General features: G+C 39.8%; 1 protein-coding gene across 2 annotated transcripts in view; it reads left to right on the forward strand.

The window, feature by feature from the left end:
• The first annotated feature begins 3,710 nt into the window (after positions 1–3,710).
• fstl5.S (follistatin like 5 S homeolog) overlaps positions 3,711–17,751 on the forward strand; it is a 251,175-nt gene continuing 237,134 nt past the window's right edge. For both annotated transcript variants that reach the window (XM_041579533.1, XM_041579534.1), the window contains exon 1: positions 3,711–4,344. The gene's annotated coding sequence lies outside the window, so the exon portion shown is untranslated. The remainder of the gene's footprint in view (positions 4,345–17,751) is intronic.

Genomic DNA, 17,751 nt, shown 5'->3' on the forward strand with positions numbered 1-17,751 from the left:
TGAATCGGCCCCGAAATGTCTATATTTCTCAGTCTGTATATTCTGCAGCCATCAGTGTTTCTGGGGCAAGTTTTAGTTTTGAGCAGAATCTGATGGGGCTGAAGGAGGATAAGAACCTCCATGGAGGAAATTTACTAATAGGCGAAGTGGCTAACACTGGCGAAAATTCTAACGGACGCTGGTGTAATTAAGCTAGCAAAGGAGATAGACTCTAACGCAACTTCACACTCTAACGCCAGGCGTATTTTCGCTCTGGCGAAAGAGCTTTACTACGCAAATTCACTAAGTTTTTGTTTTTACTGAACATTACCTTGATCGCCAAACTTGCCTTCGCCACTTCAGACCAGGTGATGTACAATAGAGTAGATAGGACTTGGTCCAAAAACAGCTGGCGTCTTTTCCTTTTTACAGGGTGATAGGCTGAAAAAGATTGTAAATTTTTTTTGGGTACCCGGCTTCCCCCCCTACATTTCCTAACATATGGCACATAAACTATACAGTGGGCTCATGTGTAGGGCAATATAACAACTTTATTTTCTTTTATTAAGGTTCCCTGGGCTTGTGTAGTGTAATGTATTTGCTGCAACTTATACATCCATTGAAAATATAACTACCCGCCGTAACGTATGCAAATTATCTAACGCTAGCGCAACATATATATGCCTGCTGTAGTAACACTAGCGCGTTCGCAAGCAATCGGCGCCGGCGACGAAACTTCACAACTTAGTGAATTATCATTGTCTGTGCGAAGTTGCGTCTTGTGAAGAAATGGTATTTGTATGTTACCAATATTAATAGTCATCATCATCAGTATCATCATCAACATCATAATTTAAACAGAGAGGAATGGTAACTCATTTTAACAAAATGCCTTGCTAAGGTTTGCTCCATCTGTACAACTACTATGAACAAGATTTAATAAGGGCTGTCTAGACTCTATAGCAGTGATCCAGAACCAGTGGCTCGTGAGCAACATGTTGCTTACCAACCTCTTGGATGTTGCTCCCAGTGGCCTCAAAGCAGGTGCTTTTTTTTTAATTCCAGGCTTGAAAGTAAGTTTTAATTGCATAAAAACCAGGTACACTGCCAAATAGATCCCCTCCTTTAGTCTGCTAGTCCACATAGGGGCTACCATCAGTCAAATATATTTGGCACCCCCTGGAACTTTTCACATGATTGTGTTGCTCTTCAACTTGTTTTTACATTTGAATGTGGCTCACGGGTTAAAAAGTTTGGGGACCCCTGCTCTATAGGATAAAGGAAATGTTCTTTGATTAAATGATTAGGCAAAATGTCAGTTCTGCATTCAGTTAGAGACACATTTAATGAAATAACCATTAGGACTTTGACCCCTTTGATGATTTCCATGCACTGCTGTAGCTGGAACAGGGCACCAAGTTGCCAGGGCTGGAACTAGGGGCAGACAGAGTAGATGCCCGCCTAGGGCACTGCGCATTGAGTGGAATTTTTTTATTTATTTTTTTAAACCCTGGTTTGCTTGGACTTTAATAGATTTCAATTTTATAAACCGCCTGATCCAACCCCCTCTTGCCCGTGATTCATACTGTAGGCAAAAACAACCCCCAACTCTCTCTTGACAGCTGTTGGAACAAGTACATATTTGTGGGCAATATCATGGCTGCTGCTAGCACAGGTAAACAGATGATTAGAGGCAATATGATGGATTGATGGCTGCTGCTGGCACAGGTACATATTTGGTAGCAATAATTTGAGTTTTTGGCTCCTGCTGGCACAAGTACATATTTGGGGGCATTATTTTATGGATTTTTGGGCTGCTGCTGGAACAGGTAGAGATTGGGGGTAATATAAGGGATTGGCTGCTGCTGGCTTGGGTATATGGGGCAATATGGTGTCTGCTGGCAATATGATGGATTTTTTTGGCTCCGGCTGGGATAGGTACAGATTGGGGGTAACAATATGATGGATTTTTTGGCTTATGCTGGCACAGGTACAGATTCGGGTCTCGGGGGAAATCTGAGGGATTGACTGTCATTGTCACAGGTACAAATGGGGGTAACATGATGGCTGCTGGCTAGAGATGGGCTAATTTTTTCACCTTGTTTCACCACAGAAATGACGCCCATAGCCTTGTATGGCGTCGTGCATCAAAAAAAAAAAATAGACTTTAATGGGCGTCGGTGACATTTTGACGAAACAGGTCAAATTCGCCCATCCCTACCACTGGCACAGGTACAGGGCTCAGTATTGGGTCCACTTTTATTTAACTTGTTCATTAATGATTTAGGGGTGGGTATTGTAAGTAATGTATCAGTGTTTGCAGATGACACAAAACTATCCAGCCCAATTAATTCCATCCAAGATGTGGCATCCTTGCAACAGGTTCTTGACAAACTGGCAATCTGGGCAGCTAAGTGGCAAATGAGATTCAATGTTGATAAATGTAAAGTCATGCACCTGGGATGTAAAAATATCCAAGCCACTTATACCCTTAATGGAACTGCACTAGGCAAATCCATTATGGAAAAGGACCTTGGAGTCCTTGTAGAAGATAATCTTGGCTGTAGCAAGCAATGCCAGTCAGCAGCATCAAGGGCAAATAAGGTCTTGAGCTGTATTAAAAGGGGCATAGAGTCAAGGGAGGAGGGGGTCATTCTTCCACTGTATAGAGCACTTGTAAGGCCCCATCTAGAATATGCCGTACAGTTTTGGTCTCCATCACTCAAACAGGACATTATTGTATTAGAGAGGGTACAGAAAAGGGCAACTAAGCTGGTAAAAGGTATGAAAAATCTTAGCTATGAGGAAAGACTGGCCAAATTGGGGATGTTCTCTCTGGAGAAGAGGCGCTTAAGGGGTGATATGACAACTATGTATAAATATATAAGGGGATCATATAATAATCGCTCTAATGCTTTATTTACCAGTAGGTCTTTCCAGCTGACACAAGGTCACCCATTCTGATTAGAAAAAAAGTGGTTCGGCCTAAATATTCGGAAGGAGTTTTTTTTTACAGTGAGAGCTGTGAAGATGTGGAATTCTCTCCCTGAATCAGTGGTACTGGCTGATACATTAGATAGCTTTAAGAAGGGGTTGGATGGCTTTTTAGCAAGGGAGTGAATACAGGGTTTTGGAAGATAGCTCATAGTACAAGTTGATCCAGGGACTAGTACAATTGCCATTTTGGAGTCAGGAAATTTTTTTTTCCCCCTCTGAGTCAAATTGGAGAGGCTTCAGATGGGTTTTTTTTTTTTGCCTTCCTCTGGATCAACTGGCAGTTAGGCAGATTAGAAAAAAAAAAAAAAAGGTTGAACTTGATGGACGTGTGTCTTTTTTCAACCTTACTTACTATGTTACTATGTTAATATGTTACAAGGGGCAATATTAATGATAAGGTGGGAAATGGTAATGCAGGACTGGGTGGGGGCACTGATTATAGCCCTTGCCTAGGGTGCCAAAATACCTTGGCCCCACCCTGGGCACCAACCATACAAGTACCAATAACACGTTTATGTTACAGACAGCAATACAAACAACACTGTGATTGTACAAAGAGAGCAGGAAGAAAACAATGCTCTGTAATTCTCTTGATTCCTCATACACTGCCAGCGCTTGTGTATCAGCCAATGTGGAAGCAGAACTGCGAGTAGGAGAGAAAGAGGGAGAGAGAGGGAGGGAGACATAGAGAGAGAGGGAAAGAGAGAGGGAGGGCAGGGGGACTGATGTGTCGCTTGGAAAAGCTTTGCTGAGAGATCACGTTGTGCAGCTGAAAAGTGGAAGCCTGGGGGAACCTTGGGGTAGGGGAACTTTGCAGCCATCGTTCCTGTTCAGCTTCCTTCCAACTCGAGTGCCCGCTCCCTGCTTGTTGTTTCACACTCATTTAAACCAACAGGATTAAAGCATCACCGATAAGGGTAAAAAGAACAGATGGACCTACAGCTAAAGTGACGTTTCCACTAAGACGGGGAGGTCTCTGGGAAGAGGGTGAGGGGCGGGGGTACGCCTGGCTCGGGGTCGGAGAGAAATAAAAACATGGAAGTTGTGAGGAGCGGGCGCTGTCCACTTATCTGCTGGTGCTGAACTCTGGCCCCTCGTCAGCTCCAGCCGCGGCTCTAGGGAGAGAGGAGGGAGAAGCGGACTCGGCGCTGGACATTTATTCTGCTTCAAGCGGTAGAATTGACCGACATGATCCATTGGAGCTAATACAACCACCCCAGGCTGCGCTGGAAAATCTTTTATCACTTGTCCGTGGGAATTTTATATTGATCTTTTGCTTTTTATCCTGGATTAATTTGTTGGCCGTTTTATAAACACTTTGGATATAACAAGACTTTTTTTTATACTGGTGAGGGCATTGTGTGATAGGTAAGATATCAGCTTTCCTTCTATATATGTTTGCCCTTATACTGTATACACAGGCTGTAAACTGTCATATAAGTACACTGACTGTCACCTGCAAGTGGGGGTTATATTATATTCCTTGTATCTGTACTTGATTAAGACTTGATCTGTACTCGATTAGTTCATTTTCTGGGCAAGGATATTTGGTGACCTCAGATTTATTTGCAATGGGGAGCAGATTCGAAGAACTCTCCAAAGATGCCTGCATTATTGGAGCACTGTGACTTTAAGAAGTAATTCTTAAAGTTGCATCTCTTTTGCCACCCCTAGGACATGACTAGAACTCGAATAAGCAATCAGCGCTCCATTATCATTCAAAGCAGAAGGGCTGACACAAATCTGTTTAGCCACTGAACTGTTAGTTTATGTGTAATTTAAGAAACGTGAAGGAGAGAACATTTCCTAATCCCAATTATTATTACCAGCCGTGAATGCATTTTTTGTTTAAGAAATTAAATGCAAATAGGACGCCAGCTGTGCCACCCTCTCCCACAAAATGCTTGTAACTTGGCACACCGGAGGCTCCTACAGACGTGGCTCTCTTTCACATTAACTGTGAATTGTTAGCACATGTTGAGCTCATGGCAACGGAAAAGAAAGCAGAACAAAGTAGGGTGTCTATCTATATACAGGAATTTTGGTCAAACTAATATATTCTCCATATACTTTATGGATGCAGCATGCATTGACTTTGGATGTAAGTGGAGCTTTTATAACAATAATCATAACAAAGAAAAAAAATGCCCAAAAAGGCAAGGCTTATTTATAACAAGAAACATCAGAAGTGTATATGAGCCACTGAAGGTATAACAGAAATGTTAGTTTTTATTAGCCTTTATCTGGACAGGCAGGAGTTAACTGTAAAACTGTAAGTCTGAGCATAATGCACCTCTTGATGGTGAAACTTCACTGATTAAGCGTTGATTATGCCGTTTCCTAGATGTCTGTTTCCTTCCTACTCGTCGGTGCTGCAAATGTAAATACATTATGTAAGCCTGTGATTCCGGTGGAGGATCCGCACTGATCCTATCCATCCATCTAGCCTAATGTCATGAATGTGTCAAATTGATTTCAGTTGAAAGATGCTTTAGGACTCTGCTTTATGACAAATTGAAATGAAATTCAATTCAGGACCTCAGCCTGCAGCAAGTTCCTTCAGAAACACAAAATCTGTTCAGTGTGGTGTACGTTTTATGCCTCTTGTTTGAGGAAAACTATAAAAGGAAATTATATTGTTGTATTTGGGGTTTGTGTGGGTTGCATGCATAGGCAGACTATTGAGGTACACTGCTGCAGATTATCATCCTACTACCAGCGCAAAGGTTGGGCCACATTAATTGTAACTGTTCGTGTTCATGTTTAAATACCATGGTGTTGTGCTGTTAGTGCAGTGACTATGCCAGGGTCAATCCTATGACAACCCCCTGAATTTATATAGAATCAGTTTGGTGAACCATGGTAAACCATGTAGGAGCTGTATAAACTATACCTCCTATACTTACCATGCCCGTTCATCTAATACATTGGGCATTTGATTCAAATGCAACCAGCAGCCCAGCATATTGGATTTATTACTATTAATTCTCCATGATTTTTTAAAGGAGAAGGAAATGCTAAAATTAAGTAAGATTTATCAGAAAGGTCTATATAAATACACCAGTAAACCCTCAACGTAATGCTGCTCTGAGTCCTCTGTCAAAAGAAACAAAGCATTTCTTTCCTTTTATTGTGTACACATGGGCTTCTGTATCAGACTTCCTGTTTTCAACTTAAACCTCCAGGGCAGGGCTTGAGCATGCTCAGTTTGCTCCTCTCCTCCTCCCTTCTCCCATCCCTGATGTAATCTGAGCTCAGAGTAAGTGAGTGAGCAGGGAGAGACTCAGGCAGGAAGTGATGTCACACCAAGTTTATATGGCAGCTTAACAAACAAACAAACAAACAGAGACAGTGTCTAGAGCTGTTTACTCAGGTATGGTTAAGCATTCTGCAGAATAAATATAGCGTTCTAGCTTGCACTATTGTGGCTAATCTGTTGACAATAAACTGTCTTGGAGCTTTCCTTCTCCTTCAAATGAAAGCTAGCCTTCATATAATAAAATCTCTTCCATAAATAACGTCACGCTTGTTTTGAATCAGGTGTCATCATCAATTGTCATCCCCTATACTTCCCTTCTTGGTCACGTTTCATGTGCTTCCCCTCCCCCACAAATGTATTGTGCTTTTATAAACATGCAAGGAACAGCGGGCAATCCAGTTGGACCATACACCTGTTTTTTTTTTTTTAAATGTCACAGTCTGGTTTTCAGCACTGTTTGATTTCAGATGCTAATTTGTGGGTCAAAACTTGTTCAGCCCCCTTCTCGCCTGGAAACTTGTTATCCAGAAAGTTCCAAATTATTGGAAGGGCATCTCCCATAGGCTCCATTTTAATCAAATAATTCAAATTTGTAATTTTTTTCTCCCTTTTTTTCCGTAGTAATAAAAAAATACAGGCATGGGATCCGTTATCCTGAAATCCATTATCCAGAATGCTTAAAATTATGGAAAGGCTGTCTCCCGTAGATGCCATTGTAATAAAATAATCTAAATTTTTTTTAAAGTATTATCTTTTTCTCTGTAATAATAAAACAGTACCTAATACTTGATCCCAACTCAGATATAATTAATCCTTATTGGAAGCAAAACCAGCTTGGTGTATTTATTGTTTACATGGTTTTCTAGTAAAGTTAAGGTATGAAGATCTAAATTACGGAAATATCCATGATCTGGAAAAACCCAGGTCCCAAGCATTCTGGATAACAGGATCCTATACCTGTACCTTATACTTCATCCCAACTAAGATAACAAATTATCGTTATTTGCAGTCAAAACAACCATATTGGGTTTATTTAATTTATGGAGATTCGAATTACTGAAAGATGCATTATCCGGAAAACCCCAGGTCCCAAGCATTTCCCATACTTGTATAATGTTTGCCAAAGCAGTAGAAAGCACGTGATCCCCAGGTTGTAAGGGGGGGGGGCATGTGCAAGTCAGACAGGGGGAGGTTTCAGCAGGCTAATCATAGGGTTGCTAAATTTTACAATTTTTGTCGTTCAATGGTGATTGCACTCATATGGCATCTCACCCATGCATGGGACGGTAGCCTAGCTTGTTAGTGACTGGCACTCAGCATTCACAGTTGGTGCGATCAGCCTTCAATCTTTTCACAATCATGTATCAGTAGGACTTTTATTGTTTTTCAGTCACTATACAATGGCGGCTATGCACAAGGTACAAGTCTCACTTCAGGAGCAAAATGCATTTGGAAGACAAAGATCACAGCACAAGCACAAGTGATTTCTTTGTAGATTATACTGGTCACAGTTTCCGAAGCAATATTCTTATAGACCTAGACCTTTATCAAGCAGAGTATACAGTGCCACTGTTTGGTATACTTCATTAGGGAGTCACGCATCTCACATAAAAAGCTTAATGATGAATTTATGAGGAAGGATAATCTCTGCTGACCATTTATACATATAAACTGCTTTGCATTAGTGGAGCTACTGTAGTTTTAAAGTGCTTATGTTGCTTATTGGGAAAACTGATAATCTATAAATAATTAAAAGGCTTTAGTATAAAAATTGTAATAAACAGGGGCCATATGCCATTTATATCTCTCTACACGCCTGCAGGAAAAACTGCTTTTCTGCATAATGAAACAAATGAATTTCTAAGCAAGTTTTCAATAAACGGTAATTAAAAAATGTTAAACTTTTACCGTTATTTGTAATTGTAAGTGTCTTTGAATTACTCCTTGTTCTTAAAAATGAACTTAAAGCCACACAAGCCAGAAGTACCCTTCTGTTAAAGAAACAGTAACACCAAAATGCATTGAAGTCAATAGGCGTCAACATTTTTTTGATGCGCATCAATTTTGGCACCCGAGACAATTTTTATATACGCAACTATTTTTATGAGTGCAACTATTCTGACGGGCACCCAATTTTTTTTTCTGTGGAATATTCTCTGCAGTTTCACTAATTTATTTGCCGGCAGCAAAATGCGGAAATTCGCCGCAAATTCGCGACTGCCAAATTTATTCACCCATCACTAGTACACCTGGTTTTTAGGAAATTAAATCTTGCTTCCAAACCAGGAATTCAAAAATAAGCACCAGCTTTGAAGCCACTGGGAGCAACATCCAAGGGGTTGGTAAGCAACATGTTGCTCGCAAGCCACTGGTTGGGGATCACTGTCTTAGATGAATAAGTGATCACACTGGCAGATCTCTGGCAGAAGCAGATGTTTCTCTCCAGCTGTCAGCATAGTGATAAAGGTGGAAATGGAAACAAAGAGACCTATGCAGAGCAATGCCTCAATGGTGATACCACCTGCGTATTTAGCCACCATTAGGGAACCCAGGTCCTTGCTACCAGCAATGATGACAGTGGGACAGGGTGTGCTTGTTCTTGCACTTTGCAATCAGCCCTGCTGTCAGGAAATGGGCCCTAGAAGATTTTATAGCATCCTTTTAAATTCTTGGAATGTATTTATTATATTAGTCTTTCCAAAACATGCATATGTTTTAAAAAGAATTGTACAGTTATGCATCCATACATATCATATAAGGCAGTAACATAAAGTGCAGCCAGAAACCTAATACAAATGCTTATCCTTAAAGTGGACCTGTCACCCAGACACAAAAATCTGTATAATAAAAGTCCTTTTCAAATTAAACATGAAATCCAATTTCTATTTTTTATTAAAGTATAGCATAGCTGCTGTAAGCTCATTTAAAAATCACCGCTGTCAATCAAATATTGTCTGCCCCTCCTCTATGCCAATGGCATAGAGGCGGGGCAGATAATTACTTTCACTTTCCATTCAGCACTTACTAGATGTCGCTGCTCTCCACACATTCCCCCATTCCCATTTAATTGTGTAGCCAGGGCATGGGGATGGACATTGGGTCCCCCATTCTGGTGCACAAACAAGATTCTGAGATGACACAAGGCTTGCCTTAATAACAGTGTGCACAAAATGGCTGCTGCCTGCTTGCTATAATTTTGAAATCCCAGACTGAAGGAAACAAGATTCAAATAATTTATATAGTGTAATTAAAGTTCATTTTGCTTGACTAATGTGATAAAATAGGATTTTGAATAATTTCTTTGGGTGACGGGTCCCCTTTAAAGACACTTCTCTTGTCTATAGATGAATCAAACATTAACACAAAGTGAAGTCTATTAGTTAAGGCAATGTGATGAAAGTTCCAGCAGGTGTTGCTTGGATTAACAGTTCATCTCCCGCATGTGAAAACGGCTAGGGATTACTTAAATGAAATGCCAGGATAATTAGATCATCTGTTTCTATGGCAAGTCTTTTCATGAAGTATAAAGCTTTGCTGGAGAGTGGGACACATCTCATTTTGTAATTAAAGAGTCATTGTGAGAGATGATAGGCTGTGAAACCTGCCATAAATTGCTGTTTACAGTGGAGCATGGATGTATGTTGATTATGGGGATATTATATAAAGTTCTTCAGTTTCCCATGCTATTTCATTTTAAGACTTCCCTCAACTTTCACTTTAAAAATACATTCATGCTCTTTTCCTCTCTTTCAACCCACCACAAGCCTCAGTGTTTCTAGTGAATGAATAAAACAACAGCCCTGTTTATATTATTCCATGCAAGTGCAGTCCTTAAGCAGTTGTACAGACAATTAGTCACTGCATAAAAGTGTTCAACTGTGGATTATTATTATGTTCTGAATGCAGGGAATAACAATATTCAGAACACATACTGTACATTCTAAAGAACCTTTGATGGCTTCTTCTAGGTAGGTTTAAAATTTGGCTTGCATCCTTCACTCCCATACCTTTGATTTGAAACGTGCAGGTTGTAAAAAAACTTTTTATTTTTGTTATTATTATGTTTAAGGAAAATCCAATTTCCATAATATGGATTTCTAAGATATTAATTTTTAGTGTAAAAAGTGTAAAATATTGAATATAATTGGAAGTGCACAATTTGGACACAATTAAAGCACCCAATATATTATTAAATGATATAATGTGAATTTCACTTGAGCAAGAAGTGAGTCTAACACAGTAAACATTGTGGTGTAGTGTTGAATATACCGTATATGTTTGCAAACACAACTCATCACTGCAGTCTGATAATATACATTTTATGTGGCTAATGGTAGTTACAAGCTGTGAATTGTATCCTCTGAAGCCACTTCCTAGCAAATATACAGGGCATAGAAAGATGACAAACAAAGGATTACATCCACTTGTTATGGCTCAGGGGATTTCAGCATTTCACCAAGGGTTGCAGATCAAATTGTACATCTGTAGAGCTGGCACTAAATAAGGCAATCTTCCAACCAGGCGGATAAAATCAAGTAAAATCAAGTAGAGGCACCCTTACGCGTTTCATGCTAGAAAACAAATAGGTAAACTAAAAAACTCAGCACATAATATATTTTTTCTAAAGGTCAGTACACAGTCTGCATATGACTGAGTGTTTTCTAACACAAAATGCGTAAGGCTGCCACTATGTGAACATAATTAAAGATTCTGTTTGATTTTATGTGGAAGATTTTATTTGGAAGGTTGGAAGATTGTTTTATTGAGTGTAAGTAAGCCTGAATAAGGGAGCACCACCCCTAAATCAAAGAGAAACAGACAAATGGTGTGCAGGGTTATATGTATAAATAGTAGCACAAAAGAGAAAAAGATTAACCCTTAAAGTTGCACCACCCCATCTTTAAATCCGAGGACTCAAGGAACAATAAAACTTAACTTTTAATAAATAAATTAAAACCGTAAATCCAGAGGAGCGTTTAAAATAAGGTTAGGGACAGGGAGGCAAAGAACCCGAATTCAAATGGGCAAAAAAGTACACAGCATACAGTGGGTGTTTGGGATGTCAAAGAGTAACCCACGAGCCTACAAATGTAAATACTGGTAAGTCATATACAATCATTTAACAGCCATAAGTCGGGGTAAACCTTGTATGATGGCTTTTAGGCCTTAAAATATCCACCACCCCTTCACCCTCAAGCACACCCTCCCATAGCCAAAGAGAGAGAAGCCAGTGTATTATGGCTGTATGTCGATTAACCCTGAATTAAATCAGGTAAATTAAATACATAAACTGCCAACCCTGGCATGCGAGTGCTGGTAGGCAGCAGAGTTCAGTTAATAAGCCATAGACTGAGATAGGGATTAACACAAAGCGCAATCAGGTCTGGTGCACCACCCCTTCACCTTCAAGCGCCCCCTCCCCTTTTCCAAAGTAAGCAACCAAAGTAGCCGTATTCAATTAGTTTTAGATTTGAATGGAGGTAAAGATTCTATCCCAGCCACAAAATCACCGTCGAGAACCCACCCCTTCACCCACAGAGCTTCCCACCCGTTTCTGCTGTGAAGCGGTAGCCCAAAGATAAACAACCAAAGTAGCCGTATTCAATTAGTTTTAGATTTAAATGGAGGTTAAGATTCTATCCCAGCCACAAAATCACAGTCGAGAACCCACCCCTTCACCCACAGAGCTTCCCACCCGTTTCTGCTGTGAAGCGGTAGCCCAAAGATTCTTTGTAGATTCAGCCCCCCTGCCTAACAATTCTAAAATGCGCCTGACGCGCCTTTCACCTGCATATCACAGGCTTTGTCAAAGGCATCTCGCTGCTGCAGGTTCACCCCTCTAAATAGACACACAAACAGCCGTTAGTATTCAAACCGGCCAATGACGTGATGACACGTCAGAAAGGGGCGGGTCCAAAGTGTCAGAAATTCAGTACATACTCAGCAATAGATTCTGCAGTTATCCAAAACTACCTGTAATACCCTTCTCATATTAAGTGAGCGATCGCGTTACCACATCTCCTTACTTGGTGCGGCTGTCAAAATTAGCATGTCATCAGCGCCGCTTAGTAGTTATAATGCTTGATCAAATTGTCACAGTTCCTTGCACCATACAATCAAGGATAGGTGCGGTGATTAGTTTAACCAAGATTGATAATGCTGAGTGATATATAAGACATATGGAACCCCCCTTATTCAAAAATAAAATTAAATAGTGTCTAATCTTTAACAAGTTAGCCGCTTGTCTGGTGAACCTTATATAGACGTATGTGTAGATGTAATCCTAAAAAGATATTGGAAAATAAGCAGTTCGAAACAAAGTTATAGATTAGACCAGAAGCTAGGTATCCCTTCAGATACTTTGAATAGCTAATGCCAGCAGTCATAGTAAGTACTGCAACATTGTAGCCATATCAGATAGGGCTGATTGACACAAAGGAATAGTTGCTACTTTATATCACCCCATCGCAAATAGGGTAGGATTATTACACTAAGGAATTGGTTGTATATAATTCTCTTTTCCCTAGGGAAATAGCAAATCAGATGAAAATATTCATCGTGATGCTTTCATTGAGCCCCATTGGACCCAATGCATTCATTCTAAAAATCCATTCGCTTTCCTTAGATAATAGTGCCGTCTCAATATCGCCTCCTCTAATCCCAAGAGAAACTCTCTGGAGACCCATAACTCTAAGATTTTTACTGGAGTTATTATGGCATTCCAGGAAGTGGCGGCTAACCGGTGGCAATTTCCTATGACACTTTAGCCAATCTGGTGCATTTTCAATGCTAGCCACATGTTCCAAAATGCGTTTTTTGAAAGGCCTATTGGTTTTGCCGATATAGATCTTGTTACATGGGCAGATTAACATGTAGATAACATTCTCCGTAGTACAGGTAAATGTCTGTGTGATCCTCGATATCTTGCCAAACCTATCAGTCACCGTATTCTGATTGTGCATAAAGGCACAAGCCCTGCACTTACCGCAGGCAAATGTACCTACCCGTATGGGTTTGCTTACTGGTCTGTTGAAATTACTTTTAACTAGTCGATATCTTAGATTGGGTGCCCTGCGACAGCAGGTCAAGGGCCTCGGACCTAGTATTTTGTCTAGTACGGGATCGGTGTGTAGGATGTGCCAATGTTTCTGTAATATATTATCAATGGTGGACCATTGTTTACAGTAAGTACTGATAAAACGGACAGGCTGGTCCACATTAGTTGTTGATCTTTTACGACTCTCAAGTAGAGAATTTCTGGGAGTTTTTATGGCTCTAGAGTATGCCCTTCTGATGACTGATGAGGAATAACCCCTTTCTTTTAAGCGCTTAGTCAATTCAGATGCCCTTAGTTTAAAGTTTGTTATATCTGAGCAGTTACGTCTAAGACGCAAAAACTCACCAACAGGAATACCCCTTTTAGTGGAAATTGGGTGATGGCTATCAAAGTGTAGAATTGAATTAGTCGCAGTAGCTTTGCGGAATAGATCTGTATTGATAGTTCCATCTTTATGGATATTCAATGTTACGTCCAGAAAATCCAAACTTCTGTCACTAATTGTATGGGTAAGTCTGATATTCAAAATATTACAGTTAAGGAGATTCAAAAATTCAGTTAGGGTTGTTGTGTCACCCGTCCACAGAAATACCAAATCGTCTATGTAGCGGAACCAGTGTGTTATATGTTGGATATATGGGGCCATTTGATCATCGAATACACAGTTTGCCTCCCACCAACCCATGAACAAGTTTGCATATGTCGGTGCGAAGGCAGCACCCATTGCAACACCCCTAATCTGTAAATAAAATTTCTCATGAAATATAAAGAAATTATGATTCAGACAAAAATCAGTAAGGTCTGCCAAAAAATCTCTGTACTGGCCACCCCAATCACTTTCTGTCTCCATAAAGTAACGGATGGCTTGAATCCCCTGTCTGTGTGAAATAGACGAGTAAAGTGATTCAACATCACAACCCACCAGGAGAGTCCCTTTCTCTACTCTTACTTCTGAGAGTTTATTGAGTAGATCTCCGGTATCTCGGATGTATGATGGTAATGTAACAACAAATTGTCGTAGCTTGATATCTATATACTGACTCGCTTTTTCACAGAGATTACCATTACCAGAGACGATTGGACGACCAGGTGGTTTCTGTATATTTTGGACCCGCCCCTTTCTGACGTGTCATCACGTCATTGGCCGGTTTGAATACTAACGGCTGTTTGTGTGTCTATTTAGAGGGGTGAACCGGAAGCAGCGAGATGCCTTTGACAAAGCCTGTGATATGCAGGTGAAACGCGCGTCAGGCGCATTTTAGAATTGTTAGGCAGGGGGGCTGAATCTACAAAGAATCTTTGGGCTACCGCTTCACAGCAGAAACGGGTGGGAAGCTCTGTGGGTGAAGGGGCCATAATACACTGGCTTCTCTCTCTTTGGCTATGGGAGGGTGTGCTTGAGGGTGAAGGGGGTGGTGGATATTTTAAGGCCTAAAAGCCATCATACAAGGTTTACCCCGACTTATGGCTGTTAAATGATTGTATGTGACTTACCAGTATTTACATTTGTAGGCTCGTGGGTTACTCTTTGACATCCCAAACACCCACTGTATGCTGTGTACTTTTTTGCCCATTTGAATTCGGGTTCTTTGCCTCCCTGTCCCTAACCTTATTTTAAACGCTCCTCTGGACTTACGGTTTTAATTTATTTATTAAAAGTTAAGTTTTATTGTTCCTTGAGTCCTCGGATTTAAAGATGGGGTGGTGCAACTTTAAGGGTTAATCTTTTTCTCTTTTGTGTTATTGTTTTATTGAGTGCCTGCTCTACACGTATAAAGTTTGGTCCACTTCCCTTTGTGGAGGCTCAGGGTGGTGCTCCTGGGACTCTTCCATCATGTGGTGAGATATTTCACTTATGGACCCCTCATTGATTTCACCAAGGGTTGCTAAAAAGCCTACCATAGGTTTTTTTAAGACATGATCTTTGGCCTTTTTTAGTGAAGGCAAGAATGGTAAGATAAACTCTTTCCATAAGAGAAGCTAAGAGTAGAAAATGGATCTCAGTCTATGGCATCGAGCACATTTTCCCACACAGAGAATTTTGGGGCTCACAATCTAAAAATCCCACCCTGATCTTCTCAAACAAACCCCCGATCAACTCAAACTACACACTTTTTGGAAAAGCACTGCCCTTTTGCACTTGGGCTCCTTTCTGGCCTCTGTTAATGGTAAACAAGGCAGGTAGTACCATAGCCTCTATGGAGGAAAGCTATTTTTTTGCCTAATTTCCTAGTTTTTCTGCCTCAGCTTGGAGTCACATATGTAATAATGCTAACTTGTATATAATAAACCTGAGAGGTTAATTGGATTGCATGGTCTGAACTTCACCTTATACAGTAAAGCGGCCTTAGCTGTAAATTTGTGTAAAGTATAGAATCATGCATTAATGAAAGTGCCTTTGTCAATAGTGTTTGTATTAATGCAAAGAAGTCTTTGTTTGTGCAGCTAGTGTATCATGATGGACAGGTTCTTTGTTTGGGCATCCCATATCCGTTTTACAGATGTCTTCCAGCATTTGCACCATGCCCATTACTACATTTAGTTGATGTCATAACAAGCTGTTCATGATTTTCTTGCTAGCAATGTACAGAAAATAGTGTTTGATTTTTGAGAGGCCGTCACTGTACATGCTGTACACTGTAGACTGAGCAAGGCGGATTGAAGTTAACAGATTAGCGTAACGTGAATTGATTTAAAGTGAAGTCCAGCCGAGATGTCTACAAAAGTCTCGACTGCAATGTAATATTAAATTCCTAAATATATCCAAGCAATTTGTCAAACTTTGCCAGACTCTGACATATTCTATTCTTAAGAAATGTACCTCATGCAATGCTGATATTGCTTTATGAGAGCAAAATCAGAATATTGTATTTTGCCATATCCCAACAACAGGACACAATGACGCCAGCTGCACAATTATTAATAAATTACAATGCACCATCATTCTACTATATAATTAGAAATAATTATAAAAACACAATTATAAACCAACAGGTGGCATTCTCTAAAGTCTGTCAGGAAAGTTCTGATGATGAAAACTTGCACAAAGTAAAATCATAATTTATAGGGTTTTATAATAAAACAATTATAGATATTGGTATTTATAGGTCATGATATGTTTTTATTTTTTTTAAGACCTGGATGCTCCTGCTCTCTGAATTCCATATCTCAGAATTCCTCGTCATCAAAATGGTTTGTCCACAAATTCTCAATCTTCTCATAATCTTTTCATCGGCTTTGACATTGTCAAAGGTGATACGTCATCAACCTTGTCAAGTCCAGCCTTGTGAAATTGTGGGTACATGGGCTGATCCTGCGATGGCACAATGAGGGTTTAATACTTATTTCATTTTGGTAATGGTGTTCTCAGCCAATCTATATATTTGCCACTAAGCTTCCTATTGTTCTTATTTAGGTAGGAATGTCCATTTGTGCAAAACTAGGGAATGTTTGGATGTACTTGGGTGTAGCTGAGTGGATACGTCCAAAATCATCTTGGCGGGTCCAGATTGTAACATAAACCAACCAGTGATGAACTCTCCTGTGACATAAGCCTAAAATAGCTTATGCAATTTTTAGAGATGTAAGCTTGAATAACTACATATTTAAATTAATCTAGTAAAATCTGATATTATAGTAATAAAATAATATTGATTCACATTTTATGTATATTGCACTTCCATTCTTTGAAAGTCCACCTAACCTTTACATGGACTACACAATACAATAGCTCTGTTAATTATAAAACCAATTTGGCCCATGAAGATAAAGTAAATTGAAGCCAGGCTGCATTTACTATTACCCCTGTATATAACAGATGTACTATGAGTGGGAACAAATCTGCATGGATAGCACTTTTGGGGAACGGTGGATTGTATACATTTTACATATGAGCCAAACTGGGTATGCTCACTAAATGGTTCCCTAATTACCCAGCTGTATCAGCTTTGAGATGCAGTAAAAAAACTAAATCTACTCCAGTAACTAGTGGCAGAAGTAGCCAACCCTTGCACTCTACAGAATAGGTAAATGAGTTCTTCATTCTCTAAAGGAATAGCTTGTGTGGGTCCTGCCCTGTGCCCACTTACCCTCAATGTACATAAATATGTAGATATGACTTTGTTATTGAAGAACGAGAATCAGTCAGAGCCTTGTAATTAAATTGCAAGAAAGGAGCTTGGATTTTATCCAAAAATCTTTATTTTTATAATAAAAATACAGTACCTTGTACTTGATCCAAACTAAGATATAAGTATTCCTTATTGGATACAAAACCATCCTATTGATTTATGTAATATTTACATGATTTTCTAGTAGACTTAAGGTATGAAGATTCAGATTAGGGAATGATCTGTTATCTGGAAAACCTCAGGTCCCGATCATTCTGGGTAACAGGTCCCATACCTGTATAATATATTAATCAGTATGTAATGTTTTGTTCAGGTGCCCTAAGCAGTCA

Source organism: Xenopus laevis, chromosome 1S, assembly GCF_017654675.1.
Source record: "Xenopus laevis strain J_2021 chromosome 1S, Xenopus_laevis_v10.1, whole genome shotgun sequence".
NCBI lineage: Eukaryota > Metazoa > Chordata > Amphibia > Anura > Pipidae > Xenopus > Xenopus laevis.